At 45.3% G+C, this 23,137-nt stretch overlaps 1 protein-coding gene across 4 annotated transcripts in view; it reads right to left on the bottom strand.

Annotated features, from left to right (window-relative positions):
* Positions 1–23,137, bottom strand: part of LOC120949353 (uncharacterized) — a 140,902-nt gene that overhangs the window by 82,216 nt on the left and 35,549 nt on the right. Inside the window, exon 1 of one of the 4 annotated variants that reach the window (XM_040366615.2) lies at positions 12,229–13,101. The exons of the other annotated variants lie outside the window; for them this stretch is intronic. The gene's annotated coding sequence lies outside the window, so the exon portion shown is untranslated. Of the gene's footprint in view, positions 1–12,228; positions 13,102–23,137 lie in introns of those variants that run through there. 4 annotated transcript variants of the gene reach the window in all.

Genomic DNA, 23,137 nt, shown 5'->3' with positions numbered 1-23,137 from the left:
CCGGCCGACCGCCAACTAGCCGGGTAGTGAAATCATAAGAAATTGTATCATATCGAATCGAATCGAAGTAACGAAAAAAAACTGAACCAAAACGAAATTGAACAGGCGAAAAGAGCAAGCCAGTAGGAAAGGGGTGTACAAGTGAAACAAAACCAGTACCACTGCACTGTTGGCATAGACTTGTTTTCTCCCTGTTTTGTGGTGCCGCCACCACCACCACACTACCACTACTTACTTCTTGTGCTATTACCACCATATGCTAGTGGTTTCTAGTCGATTTTCGCCACTGACTGGTTTGGATCGTTATGCTGTGGTAGGTTCAAACCAACCGCATACGAAACCGAACACGAATGCGGGCGTAATTTGCGAAAGCCCGATAAAATTGCGCACAATTTTTGCATCCCCAGCACACGTGAAATGATCGAGAGCGATGATATAATTCATCAATTTAAGATTCTCACCAACGTGATGACGCTTTGTGGAATGTATTGTGTTCTATTCTAGCAAAATCATTGCGGCATCCATTAGTAAATGGAGCTAATTTGTCTTTCTGACATTCCAATTTACTTTTGGACTTGATTTGGTACCGAAAACAATATCCACCAAGTAACTTCCAATGAATCTAGCTGTCAGAACTCCGGAAAGTATTAAAAATTATCCTCCTACTGAATATCCCCGTTCAAGAATTGATTCTTCCCAGATGAATTGGATTCACCAATGATTCATGTTTACACGTAGCAGCTAATTGGAGATGATCCTGCCCAATATGGGAGGCAATCCCGGTCGTAAGGCGTAGCTGGAACCTATTTCCCAAGTTCTCACCGGGACGTCCAGAAGGTGTTGTTGGTGTCTCATCAGATAGTACCGTTAGGTTCACGTCCAATCTCTACGTTCGTTTCAAGTTCACGTTTACTCACCCAATCGATCCGCCTACGATTAGGTGCCATAACCGGCCACCTACGTACGTACAACTCCCAGCTTACCATCCAACGTTTCGCAAACGTCACCGAACCGCCACCGGATGAACGAACTGTGTTGGAGCCATTTTTGGAGAAAACAAAACTGGTCCTCGTCGACTAGATCCGTCTCCCAGTGCGTACCATCTGGACGAACCTGAGTAGTTCTTCCGTGGTGTGGTGCTGTGTGTTGCAAAATACGTACTTCCCTCACATTCGACAAGGTCATTTACATCGGGGCATCCAGCTCCTACGCAAAATGCAAACAAATCTGCGTTTCTGCGCCGTTGGACAACTGTTCAAACTTACTCACGTATCCTCGTAACTGATCGGGTTAAGATTTTGGAATTGACTTCCGAATAGAATGAGATTAATGACAGTCATTGTGCAAAACATGTCTATCTCTCAAAACATTCTCCACTCCACGATTTGTTCTATCAACAGCTATAAATCATCTTCCAAACAGTGCTTTAAACTATACAAAGAAATCTAATCCTGAATCAATGTTACCATATGAGGCTTATGACATATTCGAGGCTGCACATTGTACAGGTTTCATCATGCACAACCTTCCCGTTCCATAAAGCATCCCTTTGGTAGCCTTCTCCTTCCACCTCGTTTCGCCAGGCTTGCCAAAGAGCTTAAAATTCTGCCGAAACACCCACTCGTCGTAAAAGAAAAAAGCACCGGGGTAGTATCGTGCATCTTAAACCCTCCGTAAACCATTCGTACCACCGCAAACCTGTCGACAGCACGGCAAATGCCGAATCTCCTTTAAAACAAAGCCTCCACCTCGCCCAGGGAGATTGTTCTGCGGTGATACAGAATTATATGCCGGTGCCGACGCGCTACAGGAGACGTGCCGTGCGAAGCGATGAAGTATGACCAGGTCCCAAGATCAATGATTCAGACATTCTGGACATCCGGTTGGTTTCCTTTGGGCCCGCCATCCTCTGGGAGATATATGTGCTGGTGAAATAAAGCAGATTTTAACGATCCTACACAGGAGGATCACATTTTTTGTCAACTTTCATCGTTTCTCGAAAAGGTTGCAGAGGTCTCGCAATCGGATCATGTCTGGGGAGGGTTGTTGTTTTCAGTTGGTTCTTAATTTTATTTATGGTCCATGAATGGTTGTACGAGTGTGCTGGGTTTTAGTGCTTTTCTCACTCATTAGAGTCTCGTAACGTTGGCCACGCTCGCTCAAAGGTAATGCCACCAGCTGATACAGTTCCAGAGTGTTACTTTAACCTTAACCCTTCTACCAGGCAGATCGGATGTTTTGTGCTGTTAGTGTTATATCTCGATCTAGGTGTGAAATCAAACTAATCCTTGACCAAGTTAAAGGGCGTCTAGCAAAGCTATAAACCATGGCAATAAAATTAAAGGGCATTCTTTACGATCGATAAACGAATGCTGATAACAATGACGACAGTTAACCTCCACATTCAATTAAGCTTCCAAGTTTAATAGTCAACGGAGAGAATGAACAACTTTACAGTAACCTTTGTACGTTTTCTTCCTAGAAGACTCGATCAGGTTCGTCGCTTGTTCAAGTCTTTCGTTGATTAAGTAATGGGAAGGTAAAACCAAATCCCAAAAAAAGACACATGTAGTTGAATTAAATTGAATATTACTTTAGTTAAATGAAAGCGTATTAAAATTACACCCATCGCAAGGAAACAAGCCTGGTTACGAGAAACCATTAGAATGGTCGATCGTTAAATAAATTGCCCGAAAGAAGAAAAAACGTTCATTGTGCCCGTTTTTTTCTTTTTCCGGCACAACATTTGCATCGTTAATCCCCAGTAAACGCGTCCTGAAATGCTTCTACCTTGTCATATTTTCGACAGTTTTTACCTCCAATGCCTTTTACCTTGAACCCGGACCAAAGTTCTTCCTTTTGCCAGGAAACGCGCACACACACACAAACACTCATTGCAGCAATTTTCTTGTGTAATAAACGTCAAAAACGTTCAAGCAAACAATTGGCAGTGAAAACAGTTGCCCCACCGCTTAGTCCTGAACCCTGCGGTTAGTTTGCATTGGCGAGGAGCGAACCCAGCCCCTGAAATAAATCATTCGCCGTCCCGGGGGCATGGAAGTTTTTAAACGACCTCCAAAAAATTAGACTCGCTTCCATACTTTTTCTTTGCGTCAAATTGCACACACACACACACACGCAACAACCCGCCGCAGTGGTGGCACATCAGCCAGGACAACCTGCTAAGCCCCCAAAACGCCAAACCGAGCGGAGATCAGCTGAAGAGAGATCCTCCGTCACACCCGTTCCGTGCCGAAATGAGCCCTCATAAATCAAACGGGAAACAAATTTGAGGTTTTCTACGCAATCATTACAGACCTTGCGATAAAAGGTTTCTCGAGGCTCTCGAGGATGTGTTGCTGGCTGCACGTTTTCTGTGTTTGTAGGCTACAAGCGAGGCTGCCGTGGGGTCCGTAATTTGGGCTGCGATCGTTGCACCTGGATGTGGTAAATTAGACAATCCTCTAAGTGAGGAGCAAGTCGAAAACAGACAAACGGATTTAGCTGTAAGTAACATAATCACAGCCTGAAAAGAGGAAATTATCACGAACGAATCAATCCTCCGGCCAGCCTTATCACCTTAACGAATCGTGTGATCGGGCCAGGTCTTCCCCAGAAGCTAACCACAAACTAAGAGAAAAGAAATCGAGGGCTTGTGCAAATGAAGATCGTAAATTTAATTTGATCTTCTTCGCCTTCTCCTGCTGCTGCATCGAAAAATTGCAAACACCAACAATCAGCGGCATTCTTTTTTCATCTCCACCGTATAGAGTGCTTAAAATTTTGCCCTTCCTTTCTATGCCCCCCCGAAGTTTGGTTGATAAAATTAAGGCCGCCTCGATTTGGGGAAGCTGGTGGGAGATGTTTAATTGACCGTTAACGATAAACATCTTTATTACTCTGTTTCATTTCACACTTTGGACGCTGCACACACCGCGGCAACGAGCCGAGCCATTATTTTGCGGTGGAATTTACCAGCCCCAAAGAGAAAATGACATGCTTGCAAACCCCCGGGAATGCACCTGCTCTAATGCGACTAAAATTCCGCTCAAAATAAAACAAATGCATCTTTTTACTTCTATTTGAATGTAGATTGCGTGTCCGTTCGAACGCCAAACACAAAGGTCGATCGGTGTTTGCAAAGAAAGTTGCTGTAGCATAGAAAAGGTGCAAGGGAAAAGCACGCGAAAGAAAGCATGCCCCGTTCCTTCGCGGCCCATTCGGAACCGTGCGGGGCTACAGCAACTACAACCCGATCGATAAGTTTTGCTTCCCTCTCCAGTGTACAAAACCACCGTTCAATGCAAGTGAAAGTGTTGGTACACTCGGTCGATTGTATTTTGAACCTGAGAGCGAGTGCCGGGGTGTTTTGCTGGTTAAACGCCATTCAAAACCGCAGAGAGTTGCGCAGAGGTTTCCTGTACGTCCTTGTCCAAGGTAAAGAGGTATTTTGCATTATCTTTTCTCACTACAGTTCCCCATTCCTCTCTCTCTGTAGGTTCCATCACAAACGAAACGTCACGACGAAGACGAATCACTATCGCGCACAAATGCATTCTTCTGTCACAATCACCGTGCTTCAATTGCTCTGTTCAATGACAGAGCTCAAGTGCTTGTTGTGCCGTTCGGTTGACCCAGGCTGACCACCATTGCCTTCACCATTGATCTTGTCCGTAGTGTATCTCCATTTTAATTAGCTTTTTATGCACACTTTTTGATAAACTTTACGTCCTCCACTTCACGGAGCAGGTACACTATACACATCGTAATGTCGCTTCATGATGGCTTCATGCACCTTCAAAGCTTTTCGGTGTGCCGGACGACACTTGCCAAAAACTGTTGCTCCATAGCCCGGGTGCGTAAGCGCGAATCTTCGCCAGTTGGCGTCAAGGACGCTGCCATTTCCATTACGATTATCACCTTTACTGCAGTTTGACAATCCACTTGGACGGCGATGTTTGGAGGCCACAGGATACCACCACAAGACACAGTGCTGTGAGGTGTTAATCGTGAAGCAGCAGGGTGGGATTGCTTTTTTATAAACTCCGACGGCCTATTACTTTGGTGGTGGACGTCCGTTTTGGGCGGTGTAAAGAAGGAGAGAGGTGTGGAGAAGTTATGTGTGCTGCACTTATCAATGCCAACCACTTTGGTTGGGAGTTGGTTTCAGGTGCCGTGGCTATCGTCATCATCAGCATCATCATCATCGTGATTATTATCATTGTGTGACGGGTACAAAAAGGTGCTAATTTTTGGTTTATCTACTCTCCACTGCTACACTAACGGTGCAGCCTATTTCACAACACGGAGTTCATAATTCGAAACGAAAGTGAGTTTTGGACGAACGTTCATGCTAGACACGAGCCATAGACACACACAGAGTCAGGAATCGCTTTTTTATTTGCTTCTTTTGCTAGCTACTGCACGAATGAATGAAGCAAACGCTGCAGGGTAACATAACATCCGCTGCAGGCGAACATAAAGCAACGAATGAAAGATGAAGCGCCCATAGAAAAGCGCCCATGGAGAAGCGCCGAGCCCAAGAATAACAGGTACTACTACTCTATCGCTCTAAACCCTTCATTCCCAGTGTGTGTGTCTCTCGCAAAAGGTTCCCATTTACATCCCGTTACTCCACGCGCGAGCACAACGATAAAAAAACGGGGAATCGACTTGCCATTTTCCCTCTTCTGCCACACAGCCCAACAGAGGGAAAGAGTGGGTTCGTCGCTTGTTGGACGATCTTTCGGTTTTTGCTTTGCTCGCTCGCTGGGCGCTGCTGCGTCTCGCCATCGAAAACGAAACGCGAGTCTCCGATGAAATGGAAACGCCTGAAATTGTTCCGACAATTGAAATCGAAAGTTCACAGATTCATCGCCATTCGTCGCCGAGACTGATTGCGGTCTCGGCGGGAATGACCTCGATTCTTCATTCACGGTGAATTGCGACGTTGTGTGTGGGGGGGGGGGGGGCTGCGTTTGAGTGCGCTGGCCGAGAAAGTGTACTTGCGTGCTTAAGGGCGAGATTAACGATTTGATTGCCATGACAATTGTCACCGCTTCACTTTCTGCCAGCCTGCCTGCCTGCCTGCTTGCCAAAGAGTGACAAACAAAGGGTGTCACTGCAATTACTGCGCTCCACTAATGATGATCATCAAGCCCTGTGTAAGCGTTGGGGATGTAAATAGCATGAGCTGTTAAGCTGTGTATGATTGAGTCATCAATTGTTACACTTCCTGCCACGATCAAACGGCCACACAAAATGACACAAATATTTTATCCATTCCCTTTCGTCACGTACATCAAGTGTCAATGTGAAGAAAATGCATCCTTTGAATAATTGCATTTGACGAAGAACGACGAACCGAATTGCAACCACAAACAATTTAAACTCGTTGAAGAATTTTTTTTTAGATAAAATGACAAGAATTTCTTCAACATTCAGCAAGCAGAATGTCAAAGATTATGGGCAAAGTGCAAAGCAACCATGAACTTATGTCAATAGAACGATGGCACCAAAGCACATCCAACGTCAATTAGGAATGAAAAATACTCTTCTAAATGCTTGTACCATTTAAATGTGTGCTTTTGTTCCTTGGCCACGTACCATTTCCACGAAATACACATGGTTGAAGTGTGTAAGGGGCATTGAGGAATCTTTTAATTTGGAACATATTTTTAAAAGTGCTCCAAAGTGACAGTAGTCAAAATAAACAATTTCAACCATTTAACAAACGTTTCTGATTAATCGATGGAAGCATTTTTCACCGCAATTCCAACAGACGGCAACGCCCTTTTACAGTAAAATAAAGCTTCTTAATGACAAATGCATTGTCATGAGCTTCTCTTCTGAGCACTCGGCGGTACTTCGACAATGTAAGTCTCAGGTTCGTCGCTTGCTCGTTCCTTTTAATACCACTGCAATAGGTTTAACCAGTTCCTGCCCCAAGAGTCTGCGCAGGAGTTTCTAATCATGCAGCAAAAGCTATCAAGAACACGTCCACTAATTTCTATCGCTGCCAAAATTGCCCGTTTGACCACACATTTTCAAATTCTTGCGGTTTCTTCTTGCCACTAACAACACACTTCGTTCGTACACACTTTATCTCGCTTAAGTTCTGCCCCGGGTCGTGGCTCATTATTTATTCTAAGCGTCCTAAAGTGCACTCGGCAACTGATGCCACTGCCGAGAAAACAAACAACACTCCACAAAAAAAACACCCGTTCAAAGAACGCACTGGAAAAGTTGCACTGATGTATCTGCCGTCATCGTCTGACATTTCAAATGCAGAATACAAAAAAACCGTACCGTGTAAAAAGCAGAACGGATTCACATCCATTAAGTAAAAGTTTGGTCAGCACCGAACAAGCGAAAAGGTGTGCTGTGTGCCGGAACAGGTATATTTGGCACTCTCCACAAGTATTGTGTGCGAATGCCACAACCATCGTGATCCTACCGTATCGGGCAGCTTCAATGCCACCACATTAGCGTCGATAGAACCGCAGCCTGTGTCTGATGATAAACAATCGTTCCGACGAATAAAAAAAAGAAGACACATATAGCCAACCACATTCGTCCACAGACGTGGAAAGACCAAACGCGTGGAGAGTGCGTGGAAGGTGGGTTACTTAAGACTTTTCGTGTCTGTCAGGACGGGCACATTCTCCCAACCGGTGCCAGAAGGAGGATGGGATTTTCTGCCCAGACAGCGAACCTCAACACGATAGCGAAGGGGCGCTCTCTCTCTCTCTGTGATCGGTTCTGCCCCAGTCCATTCCAGCTCGGTTTAATCGTCACCTGTGTGTCCGAGGCGGGTTCGATTAATATATGCCTCCCCTTCCAGTTTTTACCAGCCACCGCGCCATTTCCCTTGAGACCTCAAAACAAAATCTGGATATCCTTGACGCAACCAAACAGGTCGCCGAGCGTGTGTGTATGTGGTGTCCGGTGTTGTATCGACCCGGTACCGAAAACTGGTACCGCGGGCGAAGGAATGGACATGTAGCTTGTAGGTTGTGCAAAAAATGTATATTGACCACAACCAAAAACCACAAGCAGTCAGCCGACAATCGCACGGAACTTCGTCTACACTCTCTACACCCCGTATCACGGTTGGTCAAACCCACATTGCTTCAAGACTCCGATATTAGGGGAGATTAATCCGCCGAAGTTTGTGGCGATGGACGAAAACTGTTACTGCCCTTTTGGTCTAAACCACATTCCACCAGTTCTAAACAAAATGGTAATATCAAGAAGTTAGAAGGGATGAGTACAAACGACAGCGACGATGCAGATTTGATTCGCCCTTTGTTTAGTGTCTTGATCCAACCCCGATAAAGTGACAGGACGATCATACTGACGGGTGGGGAGGGGGATAGAGTTTGATACGCGCGACGGGTGCTTTTATTATGCAGATTACATACGAAAATCGAAACTTGTCAAACCTGCTCGGAGGCAGCGGAGGCTGATGATAATATCACCAAGGTACCACGCCGGGGCGCTAAAAACCTTCCAACCAGTCTTAAAACGGTATTGGGAAGGTAGGCAGCTCAGATCGTTAATATTCACGGGGTTAGTAAAGGAGTCTTCTTCTCTCCTTTCGAATCCAAGAAACCGAAGGTGCCGGGTTATGAAACAAGGCAAAAAGCTCATCTTAACCCGCTTGTAAGTCGATTAGAAGAAGCATAAAATGTTAAACTCGCTTCTCAGTCACAACTCACATCCTGGTTTAGGTGGAGCTGAAGTGGTAAATTCTTCCATCTCACCATTGAATTACTTATCATATCTTGTAGAGTTGGAAACATTTTAACTTCACATACGATTGCTTAAGCTAATACTACCAACACCTTCAACATTTCTGCAAGAAAGCGCACCATTCATTTATCATCTCGCCCTTCGCGACTGAAAACTCGCGATTTCAATTTCGCAGGCTGTCCACCAGTAGACCTTGTATTATTTCATAACACTTTCATTCAACACGTTCGGGAGCGTGCGGAGGCCACCGGAATGAGACAAACTGCGAAATACAACCATTAACCGTTGACACCGAGCAGTTGTCACGATGACGATGACGACGACGACCGCTTCTTGAATATCCAATACAATATTACAATATTCTTCAATCTGCAGAGTTTTTCATGATTTTTAAATCTCACTTTGCCAAATGCAGCAGCTGAATGCAACTGCTGGATGGCTTAGTATGGTGTGATACCGGTACGGTGGCGCTCAATCTAGGTTGTCTTTTTTTGTTGCTAGTATGCCTCCTGCTCTTGCTCTCTTCTTGCTCTTTTCTTTTCTTCCCCCTCGGTTGTTTGCATTCCCATTCCCACCCTTAGCGCATTGTGTTTATGCACTGAGCGAGGTGTTTTTTTATGTTTTTCCATCCATAATTTCAACGCTTGATTAAATCATCTCGACCGTCGCGGAATGGACGAGAAGAAGAAAAAAAGATCGTCCAAAAGTGAAACTGAGAGTGAAAAATTAAACACACAAACACAGACAGGCAAAAGCCCCAAAGGGAAAAGCATAAACACACCGACAGACATCAGCAGCAGACTTTTAATGGGGAGGAGAGAGCCCGTTAAATATTGTCATACATAACAACTGACTTTCGGAGACACAAGGCGGCGGCAAAAGAAACGCCGCCGTGTAGAGACTGTTCAAAAAAGGCCAAAAACCACTGCTCAAAATTCAAAATGATAACACTGAACACCGCTTCCACTGTTGAACCCTCCTCCTCCTTATGCATCCCCACCCCATGACACTGCTGTTTGTGACAGTTCTTCTCACGGCGTGTTGCGTGATCGAACGCGCGGCAGGGTTGAGAGATGCTGCAACAATCGCTCGAATTCGCACATTCGGTTGCAGGTTGCTGCAAAAACAGGCACACACAAACAAAAATCCAATTCGGAAACAGGGTCGAAAAATGCACTTTTCACAGCTCACACATATTTATCGTGCCACAAATCTGTGTCAACCCAAAGGCGACATATTCTCACGTTCAACCAGTTTTGTAACACACTTGTCGTTGAATGTCAATTTTGCCCGTTTTGCCTTTTTTGTAAATGATTTTTTATCCTTCCATTAATTTGCATTCGGTGGCGTTTAAAATATTAAGATCATCCCATTTTTTCATCCCTAAACCTTTTTTTTAAACTAATGAATTTTCAGCGAGCCATATTTTGTAACGCTAATCGCTGCCTTACGTCAGATGTGAAGTAGAAAAACGGCACGAAACGCTTTTCACTCAATCCAAGCTCGATTAAATTACGCACAAAAATGAATTTCTTTTTCGAACACTCGCTTGCGATACACTCGAAAGCCACCTTCCATTGCACGTGAAGGTGATCGAGATTGAAGACTGAGCTCGCAACCGTACCGTACGGTTTCAGGTACACCCTGAGTACATTGCTTCCGAAAAAATCACATACATACACACACACACCGTAACTGCACCGAGCGAAGGTCGTTCCATCTCTTCCGGTTTTTGTGGGAGGTGGTGGAAGCTTAATTTCTCTCGACACCATCGATAGCCGAAGCCGCTGGGTCGATAGACGGCGTGAGAAACAATTCGATTCGTGGTGTTACGTGCGTGCTTTTAAGGGAGAAAAGTGACTCCCAAAAAATGAAGACAACAGTGAGGCAACACACGCACACACCTCTCCTCGTCCAAAGAAAACGCTCAGCTCTTTGCCAAATTAATAGACAACACCCTTGGTCCGATGGGTGAAGCCAACGAAGGAAATCAATTCTCTCTGAGCAGACCCGAACTCGAGACAGCACAAAAAAAAAGCAAACGATCGGTTGCGTTGTGGTTTTTTTGGAGGGTCTCATTATTTTATTTTCCTCCGTTAAGGGGTTTCGTGCTTTTTTAGAAAGTTTAGCGCCCTCGCGTTCATACCCAAAAAAAACACACAAATCGAACGTGATAACATGCGGCACACACTGAGTGCTGCCTCCAATTGAACTGCTTCGGTACCCTCCACTCGCACAGGATCGTAACGGCTTTCTCGTACGTTTGACGATCATGCGAATAATTCAAAGCAAAGGCAAAACAAGACCGCACGTTAAAGTGTGCATAAACCCAATTAGGAGGACTTTGGTGAATTAGAAAATAGAAAATGCAATGTCAACTAAACGGACGCACGCAAACCATACACAAAAACTAACACATGCACTGGAATTACGAATAATTGAAAGGTTCCTCTCCAGCGAAGCGTTGAAATCTCTTCCCCCTTAGTTTTCGTACAAATAAAATTGCACACAATTGGAACCACGCACGGGAGGGTGATCTTGTATTTGCCATCGCGCGAGGTCGCTCGAAAAAGAGTTTTTCTCGCGTGGCAAACGGAAACCAAAGCTTTGCTGCCTGCTTGAGCTTTGCACATCTTCAGGAAAAATGCAGGCGGAAAAGCATGGCAGGCACTGTGGTGTGCCTTGCCGTCCGCACCATATATCGAGCGTACCATTTCTCCCATTTTCCTCCCTTACACACACACACACATACACACTCACACAGTGTGCTTTCTCCATCTTTTTCACTGCTTTTCACCCGGTCACTGATTAGATGACGCATGCGAAGGTTGTGCTGTGTGTGTATGTGTTTCATGTCTTTCGCTTTCTTTAGCTACATGATCCTCTCGGTTGCAAAGTCATCATTCCGCATTGCTTCGAACGTGCACTCCGATACAGTAGACTGGTCTATTATTTCCTTTTCAACACACACACACACACACACACACACACATATAGCAACCTTTTCTCCCTTCTCTCCCCCTCTGTGTGGCAGTGTTCGATGTGGTCAGTTTACTATTTGCAGCAAGGTAGGTAGTGGCTGTGCTCATCCACTTGTCTGCATCATCTTTTTCAGGTTTTTTACCCCACCACCACCTTAAGAAACTACAACCGTACTCGGCCTGTCTGCCTGCCTGCCTGCCGGGAAAACGTGTTTCACTTCACTTACATTTTCACTCTTTATCTTTTTAACTAGCGTTCGGCTACAACAACGCTACACAGCCCCATGATTGTTGTTTGCCCCCCAACCAACGGTGGATGTGTTTGATCGTACAATGTTGTGTTTGCTTTTGCCTGATTTTGAACCCTACCGCTTAGCCAAAATGTAAAACATTGCAAAACATCACTTCCAAATTACTTCATTTTCACGCGCACGCGTAATAAAACAATTAAAAACTAAATATTCCACTACATAGTTGTATTGCAATTTCTCACCTTTTGTATGAAGAATTAAAAATCAAGCTTTGCTCTCTCGGTGGCAGTGATCAATTCGTAGCTTTGCTATTGATTTTTGTTTTGCCAACAAAAAGTGCCTTCGGTCAGCAGTTGGGCTTTTTCGGATTTGCACTTCAGCTATGCTAATTCACGAACGGGTTCAGCGCACGCACGCACGGTGACAAATTCGTCTCGCTACTTCATCAAATTTTCTTTTCCAACTACAACAATTCTCCAAACAGTGAGGGGAAGCTCTGGGCGGGTTTTTCACTGCTTCGGTGCTTCTCTGCTTCCTTTTCTTCCAGCCCGTTTTTTTCTCACACTTGTTTTCCAGCAAACTTTTCTTCCTTCGTACGCACGGCCGCTACGGATGCATGTGCCACTAAGCACACCAACGCTCTAGCCAATCATGCACCTGCACTCCTGCACCAAACTGCACACTTTCACATTCGTTTTTTTTGTTGCTGCTGTGGAACACCGCACACGGTTCTACCGCTTCCGCAAAGTTGAACGCAGGGATATATCTCTCACACACACGCACTGGTTAAAATACGCGCGCACGAACGCACGGATACGTCCTGCAGGACCTTTCTGCTTGCACGGAAGCAACAAATCGCTTTGCACCGGGGAAAAAATCGCAGCAGCACTCCACAGCACTTGCACAGCAGCGTTTAGCAACCGGATGTCCCGGACCAGGATAGAGAGCGCGAGCACGAGCAAACTCCAAGCGAATAGGCCAACCTCAAACACAACCCAAAACAGTGGTGGTGGTGAAACTGTGCGTTCGAAACACCGTGTGCACCGGCTGAGCGTGCGCCTTCGATAGCTTTCGCGAGTGAACTAGTCGCGCAATCGGTCGGCCCGTGCTGCGCAACCTTAAGCAGTTATGTTTCCCTCCCAGCAGAAGGCCCGCCACGCTCTGCCACCGCCGTCCGCTACCGCATCGGTGCCGAGCGAGGGTGCGAGAGATCACCGTCTCACGGGGTGGAGATGTTAAGAAAGTGAGCTTTGCGCTCTGGTGCGGTGTGCCAAAGCGAGACAACAACAGGCGAGCTTTGCGGATTGTTGATTGCAGGGTTGTTTCGGTGAGCAGTTAAATGATGCGAAGGAAATGATTTTTCTGAGAGTAGGTAGCCTCAAGGCATGATATGTTCTTTTTTATAACGATACTCTCCATTAAATTCTTTCGTTTACCAAATAATATAGTTCCAAATCATACACTAAACGATTAGAGCAATCAATATTAGACATGAACAAAAGAAAACCTCTTCGACAAGCCATTGATTGATCACTTGAATTGAAATTAGATGTAAAAATATTGACCTGGAATTGTAGCAATAAAATCGCAAAAACTTGGACCTATGACTGTTCAAATTCTTTGGAATTGAACCCCCCTTTGGAACTCCAACAAGATCACAAGATTACTTATATGACGAGCACCCCTGCAAATATGTGCAAGAAAGAGAGCACGAAAGAAGGCAAATAAAAAGCTCTCTGAGGAGCCCGTTCGAGATGGTGAGAAGTTAAAAGCTGAGATGATGAGAATTGCTCACCACGTGTCTCACTTTGTGAAGAAATTCTTCTCATCTTGTATCTCAGTATCTCATTTCTGCAAACTATCTCATGCAGACGTTTCGAAGGTTTAAATTGAATTGTTTTTTGAAGATATTTTAATTAAATAAATCTCTTACATTTTGGCCTTACTCGACCCATGTAGGCCAGTGCAACAATTATCAAGCAAACAGCTCTGCTTCATTTAATGCAAATTCCTATTGTAATCGCGTTAACAATTACAAGATAACTAATGTTCTCGACATCCTGGTGCAGTTTGGCTGACAAAACGCTTCAACCTTGCCCCGGCGCTTTCCGATTGTCTCCATTCATTCAATTTCAGAATCATTTCACACCGTCATTTTCTCATCCTTCTCGTGCTTGTCTCGCTTGAGAATGTTTTCCCCCAAAAACTTACATCCTGGATCTGGGACCACGAACACCCAGAAACATTAGTGAAATAACCGTCACGACCACGCCGCGAAGGACACCTTTAATTACTCGAAAGCTCGATTGACCGTGGCCATGGTGTCCTTCAAACGGAACGAACCGATGCAAATATTTGCCGAGCGATTCATCCCACTATCACGCTGACTAGTAGCTACCGCATCGCCTTCGTAACCACCCCCCAGAACGTCACCAGGCAAACTTACTCATCGTAATCGAAACTTGTCCGTCCAATGCCGAAAAAGCGTCATAGCGGACTGCTAAGTAGGCCACAGTCAAGATGCATTGACCCCCGGTTCGACTAGTGACAGTGCTGACATTGACACGGCGAGGTGGAGGGATTTCCCAAACTATGTAGGCTCGATTAAATTCCCCACCGCGGTGGGGAACACGGTGAGGATCTCCGCGAGAGCTCTCGAATTATCATCCACTACTCACGATCTGATTCATCCTCAAGACAGGGGGTTCATATTAATAGCATGGACCGATTTCAAGGGCGCAAGGTGGTGTTGTGTCCGCTTGCTCTCACGTCCCTCCGCTCCAAAATGACAGACGCAAGCAGAAAATAGCTCCAAAATCATACCTGAAAAGGGTATGGAAAGAGAAAAACAAAAGAGGGAAAATGTTAGATTTTACATTGCAAACTCATCATTAGATCGGTTGGATCGGTCAGCTCCAAAAATAACCATTCCACACACCGCAGTGTCCGCTATTAGTGGCCCCTTTGGCGTCGCTTAATAGATGATGAAACAATTTTGTGCTACCAATTTCACTACGAAATGAGGATGCATGGTGCGTCACCCACCCGTGCCAAGGACGCGGACCCGTGCTTTGCGGCGACCCGTGCCGACGTGCCGTCCTTCAGGTTGCAACTAGTGCACGCACCGCGCGGCCTGAGTACCGCGAGCGAGCAAAGCGCGGGGCAAGGTTCGAACAAATAAATTGATAGTAACTCTTTTCGCGTTACGAAATCCAGCTTGCCAGCTTGCAGTCCCTTGCGTTGTTCCCCCCTGCGCACGATGGAATGTAAATCGACGCTTCAATGGCACGGATGACGCTCAGCCGGTGACATCGAGAATGCACCTTGCGCGCTCGTGCGGTGATTGGAGCATTCAACGCAACAAAACCTAAACTCCACAACCACCCGCACAGCCTGGGAGCCCTACTCAGCCCGAACTGTTGAACGTGCCAAACATAGTCATAGTCTTGAGGGTCATCGAAGTGGTATTTCAAAGAAGACGGGAAAAAACCCCCCGCTCTCGGGTCGGAGATTCAGCAGTCGGCGCTCTAGCCGTCTGCCAAAGCAGCCACTCCAAAAACAGTCGGAAAACATACCGCCACACCGCACAGGAACTGCGGGTGGAAATTGAAAGCCACCGCAGCAGCAGCAGCGGGCGAAGTGGCGCGAAGGTTTACGACTGGGGACGTATAAATTACTGTCATACCGGCGCAGTTTTCGAGGTTCACTGGGGATGCTTTTAATAATCCGCTTTAAACCTGTGCACACGGCCACAAACAGTCGATTGAATGGTGGCGTTACTTTTCGATGCACCGCAAAAGGAAGGAAGGAAACTAGGAAGTTTTGCGACCGAGGAAGCCGGAGGTGGATAAAAAGGCCAATAAAGAGGTTTCAGGTGCAAAACGCTTTACGATTCCACTGGTCGATCATCCGAATGGTGGCAGTTGGAATGCTTGATCGGTGATCGAAACGGTTCGATTAAGTATTGTTAATTTCGCAAAGGACATTCCACAATAAAATATTTTATGAGCGCTTCGAACCGTCGATGAGATCCTGGATCATATTCTCCATGCGGAGATACTTAAGATTCTCTGCGGCATAGCGCTTGCAAGTGATTTATCGTTGTGTGGTATTATTTTGCATTAATGTCATCAAAGGTTAAACCCTTTTTGTTTTCGCTCCAGCATTATTGGCCATCAACATTGTAGGTATTTTTTTAAAATACTTATACAGTAGAAGAATACCCAACAGCTACTCGTTTGTACCTTCAAACTTCTTTCGTATAGCATTTTTCTTTATCTTATTGTTAAACCTATCTGAAAAGCTTACGGTCCCGGAAATCCTTTCCAAATATTTCAAATTCCATCGTACACTAACCCACACAATAGGCAGTCAATAATTACATCGCTCACCACTGAGCATTCCCGCCCCATCGGAAGTTACCGTTCCAGACGATGCAAACCCTCTGCCGTGCTCGCCCTCGATACTCGATTCAAAGCAACCGTACCGCACCACCAGAGTGTGTATGACATCAACCCACTGCGCGATTATCGAACCAAAACCTCTAACCTTGGCCACTTTCAAACCATCCGAAGCTGGCCGGCGCGAGCTTCGATTCCTAAGCTCAAGCTCCCAGTGTCCCCAGACCTGTGCCCTGATTTTGAGACCTTCACGCACCCGCGTTTCCTTTTTTTTTTTTTGGATCCACTCCCTTCACAGCAAAACGCGCCAATCCATCACGCAACCAACCAGTCAGCCTGCCCCTTCCTAAGTATACATAAACGGCACGTGCTGCAGTGACCGCCCAAAAACCCTCTCGACTGCTGCAGGAAATTGTGGAACACACACACACACACGCCAGTAGAGAGCTTTCGATTAAAAATCGAGCGCTTGGGAGCGTCTCAAGATCAATAAACCAAACGCCGAAAAAAGAGCGGATTTAGATTGGCTCACACCCAACAGGCTTGCGATGCTGTGGCGCCTTACCCTCGATTTTTACTTTAATGCTGCTCGGAACAGTCGAGTATGTGCAACATACACACACACACCCATACCTCCCTGCCTGCTGCACAACATAAGGCACACGCTCGCACGCCCAAATGCGCAAAACTCGGGGTACTTGATCGTTTCTTGGTTTGCTTAACAACCGTTACGTGTTTTGCGTTGGCAAAGCGTGGCTGCTCAGGATTCGGTGCGGAGTGGTTGTGTTGGTGTTGGTGGCAGTAGATCAATTAGCACCCCACCCAAAATTAACAACATGGCTAATTCCACCCAACAAACAGCCGGTGGCGAGGGGGGGGGGGGGGGAGAGCATTTGGAACGATGGAAATGGTATGCAACCTTTGGCAAGCTGCATGCATGCTGCTGCTGCTGCTCTAAGCAGTTTGGACAGTTTGCTGCACACCGTGAGGTAGCGGAATGTATGTCTGACTCTGACTGTGTGTGTGTCTGTGTGTGATGTTTGTTAATGGAAAAGAGGTCGATCGAATCAAAATAAAATCATCCACTCGAAAGCAAAAGGGACCGAGCAAACAATCGATACATTGTGAGAGCAATTGTTCGTAACGCAAGTCTCGCAAACAGTTGTTGTTTGTTGTTTCATAGGAGGGCGCCTAACACTTAACCCAACTGTTGCGACGATTGTATCAATCGGGGTACACTTTTAGAAGGAAAATAAAACCATCCACCGAAAGGGCCTATTGGTGAGGGGGGGAGCTCCAAAAGTCCCAAAAACCAACCGCACAAAGGGTACAAGTACTAGAAATTATAACATCAGTCCCAAATAAACGATCACCCCAAACGAAGCTAATTCAATCAAACGACATAAGCCACCAGCTCTAATGACGCTTGATGCAACACCTTCACGCCTAACCACGGAGTCAGGCTGAGTATTGTTTTCGGCATGATTGTGCAGCTGGAATTCGGTCCTAAAGGTCGTTCCGACGCGCTTTTTTTGTTTTCTGGTTTCGTTTCGTTTCAATTCAACGAGCCCGGTACTCACTCAATCATAACGTTTGTTTGTTTGTACACCACTTCTTTTTACTATTGGTAGACGAGCTGTTAACGCAAACGCCGAACACATAACCCGGTGGTTTTTAAAACCGCGTATAAGGAAGCGTAACCGTTTGATTTCCTTCCGGTGCACTAAATTAATGTGTTGCGGCTTTAATGGCTACTTCCAAATTTATTCACACTTGCTAAATGTGTTTTGCTGCAAAGTTTTAAAGGTAGTTTCGTTAACATGGAAGTTCCTTTCTATTCATTCTATCGTCGATGAAGTCACTCAGAAAAAGTGTTCCTGTCTGTTTCTTGTAAACTCCCTTCAGAGAGTCAGCACAATCGAGCATGCTTTATTGTAGGTCAGTTTATGTCTACCAACTCCTCTCTTTCCCTGTTTTTTACCACAAATTTCCAATTTGTAAAATTACAGTATTTTTTTGTGCCACGGCCATTCGACTTTTGTTGTGGCCATTTCTTTTCTTACTTCAAGAAACGGCCCTTTTCTTCCTTTCCATGGCCAGATGATACAAGCGCCTTTGTAGTTGCAGATATCAACAGCATGATTTCACGATACCATTGAAAATTGGCCACAAACAGTAGCACCAGCAGCAGCAGCAACAGTCTATGCGCCCTGACCAAAAGAGGGGTTCGTCGTCTATGCGGTCGGTTGAGTTTTGCGTTTCTTTACGGTACGATGCTTCTCATACCCCGTGCTCCAGAGACGTGCGGCTTCTTGCGCAAACGTGAAAACAGCAAGAAAACTTTAAAGCGCTCTTGCTCCCCCTCGGTGGGAGAGATTTTGTTCCCCAAGGTCCGGGATTTAGGAGTTCTTAATTCAGCTGAAACAACATAGTAACCTTGAGAAGGTTGTTGAGTAATCCGGCACCGGGGTTCCCAAGCAGCGCTGCAGCAATTGCATCGGGACAGGTCAATTTATGGTGAACTTTCGTTTCATTTAACGCTCAAAGTTTGCAGTCGTAAACATACGTTTTGTGGAAAACTCCACCCCATTTCGTTACGCAGCTTTTTCAAGCCTGTACGTGTCTGTTGTTGGTTGTGTATCGTGAAAAGCAGAAATTTACGGTGCACCAAATAAATATAATATTCCCAATAAATAAAGTACTTTAATTGATTCTTGCTTTTGCATAAACTTAATTTCCATCGCCCTTCAATACACTCTGCGCGCTATTCCCTTCATACCTCCATCCCCCCTCCACACAAAAGCTTACATTTTCTTTCTCTTTTAGTCAATCCCCAACCAACCAACCAACCACTTCTTTCGATTTCATTTCCCTACGCGGCCACATTCATTGTCCTAAGAATAAACGCCACGATTGCACGACAAGGCGACTCGCGTTCGGGTTGCCCCTTCTTCTTCTGCATTACCTTTTGTAGTATCATAAATATTGATCGTCCGACGGATGCATCGAGAGCACGGTCGTAGCAGCGCACGGCGAATCGTATCAGATGTTATTTATGTTGTAATACAATAGCTAAACATCATAGACTGATCGTAGGAAGTAAAAAAACAAAACAAAAAAACATGACGACGAAACGACCGTACGCACGAAATGCAAACACACCCCACCACGAAACGCATCTCCCTTTTTAGTAACCGAACGGGGGCTCTCGGTCGCTGCTGTTGAATCCAATCGCTTCCATTGCAGACCCTTTTTTAAGACGACGAATAAGGCAAGAATGTTAATAACTCTTTTGCACCGAACATAAAGCGCAGCAATTCGAATACATCGATTAAGACACGGAGACACGACATACACACGATTGAAACCACTCTGCTAGCTCGGTTGGTTCTTAGAGGCGCGCAGGAGTCCATCTTCTGTTCGCTTTTCCTACACACACACGCGCCCTACGTACAATGAAGCTGTAAATCCTGCAATGCTTCCAACACTGTCGTGTCGCTTTTTGCCGTCTTTTGCATTTTACAGAATCATTTATAGACTTCTGGTTGAACTCAACTATTACCACTTTGGGTGCTGGCGAGAGTGTGGTAGCCGGTCCCAAGCGATTAAGAACGAAATGGAAATGGCTAATCTTTATTCATAGCTACAGATTTTCCATTTCAATTGGGTTTATTTCTTCATGATAAAGTTTACCCGGAGGGGTTCGTCGCTTACTTCTTGGATGGCTAGAGGAAGCGGTGGCAGCATTCACAGAGAGTAAGTACTGGCTGATAGTACTAATTGGTCGCTGTCGAGCATATGGTCGAGCATCGGTATAAATAAGGATTTCGCCCCTTTACCGACTAAACGAGCCAGCTTGCAACTCGCTGCAAGCTAAACCTTTCAAAGGATCACGCACAAGTCGTGCATGTTTAGGGCAAAAGAATCCCAGCTGTCACTGGTCGAAATTCTTTAAATTCAACTGTCAATACAAGACCCCCAGCGGATGATAAATCGTTCAATTGAAAGTGTTTTCAAAGAGTAGCAAATGTGGCTCAAGCCCCTTTTCCTCCAATACATCAAATCCGTCTGAATACACAATACTGCCTACTTTGTACGCGATGGATAATTGCCACGACGGATGTCTCGATCGTCTCGATCGTCTCGCCCCCAACCATTTATTTTGTATTTTTCGTCGATCAATAAATTCTGCACCCAGACACTTGTTTTGCATTTCAATAAACCATTGCATCGATTCCTCGTACCCATACGCACTCCCATACGCACATTGCGGTGCGAGTTTATTTCCATACCTTCATAAATTGCTATCAATCGGCAGAACCATCGGAAAGGGACTGCACGATCGATCGCTGCAGTAAGCATTTTCTCGGTCTTTTTTCCACATCAAGTATCATATTTCAACAAACTAATGTTTTCGTTTCTTTTTCTTCTCCAGCAGCGCACCACGTACCTGCAATGCAGAATCGTTAGGGGAAACAGACAGATTCGCGATCGATTTGTCGGAAACCGCCGGTTGCGTTTGCGATCTGCTAATGATTGGTAGCTCGGTACGATCGAAGAGGCGTGATCCAAACACCCTAAGCAACGATCCTTTATCATCTCTGTCTGCCCAGCGAAGCGTGCTACACATCGATGTTTGCATTCTCTGTCTCTGCGTCCGCGCTTCGTGTTCTCGCACGTCTGTACGGCAGTAATCAAAACAACATTTTAATTAGAAATTAATAAATTACGACCAGCCCGCCGATATCGCTATCCAGTGGCGACGAAGCGACCAAAGAAGCAACAGAAAAGGTGGCTGCTTCGTAACGCTCCTTCTTTTTTGCGCTTCCTCTTTTACCGCACGCACGTGCATCGCCGGCCTTCCCGTGTGCGATCGTTGACACGATGAGATCGCACATTCCTGCGCACTGCATGGATCGCGAGCCAACCTTCAAGGACATGTATGTGTGGATGTGCCGGCATCCCGCGGGGAAAATCATGCTGATTAAACTCACTAGCACTGCACTTTGCCAGCGGGGGAAACAGCGATGAGGGACACACCATAAGCGTTACTGCACGGTGTGTCACAGTGTACGCGTGAAAGCTACTCACCACTGTAGTATGCCTGTGAAAAAGAGCGTGCCTAAAGGCGCACGGTTCGAACTCACCACACTCACGGGCCTCGAAACAGGCCATTCACTTTTTCTCGCACGTTGCTTCACATCGCGCGTGAATGAACAGTCTCGATAGGCGCCTAAATGTATGCTATTTCGTGCACAGTGCGTCGTGCGTACTGCTTTGTGTGAAGTGGAGTAAATATTACTCCATAACCGTCTCTGGGGCGGTTCCACGGTACAGTTGTCAGCTCGAACGACTTAATAACATGTCCGTCATGGGTTCAAACCTCGTATGGACCGTCCCTCCTAAGCAAAGAATTGATCCTATCAGACTGCGTGGTACTGAATAAGTCTCGAAAGCCTGAATAGAAGGGCATGTCCGCGTAGGACGTACCGCCAAGTAGTAATAGTAGTAGTAATTTTCTCTCTGAGGCAATGAATTGATCTTTTATTGCATGATTATTATCAACAATCTATTAATCGAACAATCACACTGTACTTAATACAATCCTCACATCATACTGAAAACACGTCACCATACGATCTTGTTCATCGTACACATAGAACTCAATGGTAACTGGTATTAAGGGATAGATTGCCAAAGGGCTTGATGTATACGTGCTTATAATCAAATCTCCCTGACGGAAAGGACACATGCTACCAATTACAAACTCGCATCCATTTTCTCGTTCTGGTCGCACCGGGAGAGGCGAAGTAACGCCAAGGGCTGTCATAATTCGATCGTAACGAAGCGTCTGAATGTCGAATGCTAAAAGTTAAAGCAAAAATTAATTTCTAGGCCGTTTTTATATCACATCAAATACTTACGAGCTTCATAAACCATTGTCATAGTTCCTGCTTCAACGCCTCGTACAAAGTCACACGGCATCTCGGAACATCCCGCAATAGACACGATCGCTGGAGGAGGCACTCCGTTTGAACAGGAGCGAACCTGAATGCCTTTCGTGAGCATTACACTACCAAGAATAGCTAACAAAATGATGGCATTGGCAAACTGACCCATTTTAAACCGTTTCTCTACCAAATACAACAATCAAGTCTTTAGAAAGGCACTATATAAAAGAACGTCAACACGTTTCTAAATACGCTTAAACCGAATAAGGTGTATTTATACCCCAAATCAAGCATCATACTTTTTCTGTTTCTTATTCTTTCATTATCTAATCTAGCCGTTTCTGCAAATAACCTGTCGAATACTGCCTTCACGATTACAGATTCACAAGGAAAATTACTTCGATAAAGGTGCTTCCGAATGGTTTATTGTTCTTATCGCATAATAATGATAAAATTAGAAATAGAAATAAAAAAGAAAGCGAGTGATGTTTATGTACCGTTAATTGGTTTATGGTGTCGATTAGAAGTTAAAGCTGTTTGACAAATTTATTGAAGAGTAGGTCAGGTTTTTTCCCCAGTTTTATAGATTTGTTGGGCATGGGCATATTAAACACCAAGTACCGGCAGCAATGGTGGCCCGAAGTGTTGCAAGGCTCACCAGCACAGGAATGAAGATGTTATTCTGTCTAATTCTAAAAATGCTTTGTTTGTAGTACAATATCCCATGTTAATAACAATTCGTATTTTTGCTTGCAATATTTGAAGTATTGCCCTTTATTTAATCGCAATACGACTTCAGT

The sequence above is a fragment of the Anopheles coluzzii genome, chromosome 2 (genome assembly GCF_943734685.1).
Source record: "Anopheles coluzzii chromosome 2, AcolN3, whole genome shotgun sequence".
Lineage (NCBI taxonomy): Eukaryota > Metazoa > Arthropoda > Insecta > Diptera > Culicidae > Anopheles > Anopheles coluzzii.
Note: the sequence above shows the minus strand (reverse complement) of the source record. Positions and strands in the feature narration are given on the sequence as shown.